The sequence below is a fragment of the Frankliniella occidentalis genome, unplaced genomic scaffold, assembly GCF_000697945.3.
Source record: "Frankliniella occidentalis isolate FOCC.00 unplaced genomic scaffold, Focc_3.1 Scaffold278, whole genome shotgun sequence".
Classification (NCBI taxonomy): domain Eukaryota; kingdom Metazoa; phylum Arthropoda; class Insecta; order Thysanoptera; family Thripidae; genus Frankliniella; species Frankliniella occidentalis.
This window is the reverse complement of record NW_026267404.1, coordinates 51599-54512: the sequence shown is the minus strand read 5'-3', so window position 1 is coordinate 54512 and position 2914 is coordinate 51599.

The following is a 2914-nucleotide window of genomic DNA, read 5'->3' as shown; positions in this document are numbered from 1 at the left end:
TCACCTTGGTTGGCTGGTTTAGCTGGGGGCCTTCTGTCTGTCCGCTCCGAGAGAGTACATGTGGCCACGTAAAGCAAGGACAGCACCACGAAGAGCAAACTTGTTAAACTTCAGCTTGTGGCCTAGAGATCGCCGGACAGCACGAAGTGTTGTCTTACGGACACCTCGTTTGGTCAATCTGCGACTTGCTTCGATTAACTTCCGAAGTCGCGCAGAGCCTTGAGGGATTCCGTGCTTGATTCTGCGTGCGTCCGCAGGCGGAATGGCCGACAAAGACGTTTGAAGCTCACTGTACTTAAACCACTGACTTCCCTCATCACAAGAGTGTTGGCTCGGTTGGCTCTGATAAGAGCCTTTACATGTTGCTACAGCATTCCTATTATGCAGCATGCGTTTGGCTGCCGGTGTTAGTCAAGATCCTCTGGGAGGAGTGTGATACATCAGTTGATAAGGACTCTTGGGGAGAAGGAGAAGGACGTGAGGCTGTCCCTCGGCCACTGTATAGCCTCTGCCACAAGGGCCTGGATAGTGGCCTTCACCTCCTGGATGACGGGCCCTAGGAGGTTCTGGATAAATCCAGGCTCTAGCAGGTTTTGCATATCGAGTGCCGGGGGGGTGGGGGGGACCGTCCTAGGTGGAGGGACGGCCGCTGGCTTTTGAACTGTTTGTGGTTTTGCCTGTCCATTCTGCTGTTGCCCGCTGGAGGGCTTTACCGCAGGGATGGTTTGCCAGGGCGAGGGGCCTGAAGGCTTGGGCGCTTCGACGAACCTGGGTGTTTGCGGTTTCGCCTTTGCGCCCTCGGCTCGGTCCTTTCTCTCCAGGATTTTGTCCACCTCTGCGAGGTATAAAGGACATTTTGGAGAGATGGAGCTGTGTTCGTCCATGTCATCATTCCGGCCTGCCTTCGCGCACCGCGAGCATCTTGGATTTACCATCTGCACACACTTGACCAGGTCATACGGGCATCCCCCTGGACCGCTCCCGCTTGTCCTGCCACAGTTTCCGCAGATGCGGATGTTTTTGCAGAAATTCTACGTGCGACCAAAGGCGGTACACCTGGAGCAGATGGATAACTGCTTGCGGCGCTTCGTCTCAACAGTAACCCTCATGTTGAGCAGATACTTGATTTTGTATATCCCTTCTGACTCTTTTTTGTTAGCCAGAGAGACAGCGACAGTGGTGGTATCTGCTCCTCTGGGGCTCTTGAAGCGGTGCACCGACGTGGGCTCGAAATTCAACCCACGGAGTTCCGCCTCAATTTCCTCCTCTGAGAAGAAGGAGGGGAGCCCCTTGACCACGACGTCAACCGTAGCCAGATGTTTGGGCCTATATGTGTGGAACTCTAGGCCTAGCGCTTGAAGAGCCTGCTGGGCCTTGTCGTGATCCTCGAGGGTTTTTGTGGTAATCTGTAGAGACGGGCCCCTCGCGTCTGCCTCGAACCTGCCGCCCGTCGCCTCAGCGAGTTTGTCCCTAAAAGTGGCGAAGTTTTTGACAGACTTCACCACTATGGGGGGAGGGGAGATTTTTTTGGTTGTTGGGCCCTTTTGGGCCCGTGGGTCCCCCACGACGTCATTGGTTGAGGCTGGCACAGCTGGGGACGCGCCCTGGCTCCCTGCGGTTTTCTTAAGATCTAATTTTTCTGGCTTTTTCCAGGAAGGGCTTTTGGCTAACACCTGGGACGGTGCGCCCGACACCGCTGAGGGTGAGCCCTGGAGTGGGGTGACCTTCGCGGGGCCTTTGGCCGACACCTGGGACGGTGCGCCTGACACCTCTGAGGGTGAGCCTCGGAAGGGGGGAGTGACCTGCGCCTGTTGCAGCGAGGACTTTTGGGAGCGCTTTGTTTTCGTCTTCTTCCGCTTCCGCTTCTCCCTGACGGCAAGCGGAGCAAACGGATTAACCGTCTCATAGCCAGACCCGGTGGAGGACTCGTCCGTTAGGGGCCCGTGTCCGGGGAACCGGCCGGCCTTACAGGTTTTTGTGGCCATTCTGAATCCGTCGCCGAAACCACCATTACCACGCGGGAGGGGCATTGACCAGCGTATCGGATTCGACAGCCACCTGTGTATCAGCCGGCACGGGTTCGCAGGGTGTACAGGGTTTGTCGGGAGTCGGGGTTGCGCCGCCTGAACCACCAACCCCGAAGGGTGGGGCACTTGACCCAGCGGCGTCCCCGTCCCCCACCTGATGTTCACCCTTCCCCTGCCCCGGGTGTTGTGGGGCAGGCGCTGAGGTGCCTGGTGCAGCCGCCTTGGTGGCGACTACCAGGTTTACCTGCAGCTCGGATTTTTTGTAGTTTCGGTAGAGTCCTCCCCTACCCAAGAGCGTGTTTCCATTTGTTTTTTGTTTTTGTTTTTTGGTTTCCAGTTCATGGAGCCTGGTTGTGTTCTCTGACTTTTCTTTATTCCTTTTGCTCTTGGGCCGGTCCTCTTTCCCCTGTCGGACTTGTTTGGTTTTTTGGTGGTATTGACTCACAAGCAGCCGCCTCGCCGGACGACTGCTTTGGCAACTCAGGCCAGTTTTGGGGATGAACTGATGGTGCAAAAGGCGGCTGGTGTTGGCTACCAGTCCATGAAGGACCGACCAGTCCGCCTAGTGCCGGAGTCTGCTTACCCGCCCATGAAGGGCTGACATCACCGACCACATCGAGGATTTCGAGGGGAGTGTGGTGTTCAATACCAGCCCGTGAAGGGCCGACCACATCGAGGATTTCCTCGTCCGACTCGGGGCTAAAGATAGAGCGCTGCCCTTGGGGTTTCCCCTCTCCGAGACCCCCACCTTGAGCGTGGGCAGTCTGACCAGAGAGGGGTGAATTGTGTGTGTCAGTGGGAGTGTCGCCGGGATCTTTCCCGGAGTGCAGCCCGGAGGCCCGATGAGCCCCGCTCATCCCTCTAAGTTGGCGCTGCGCCCCCCCCCC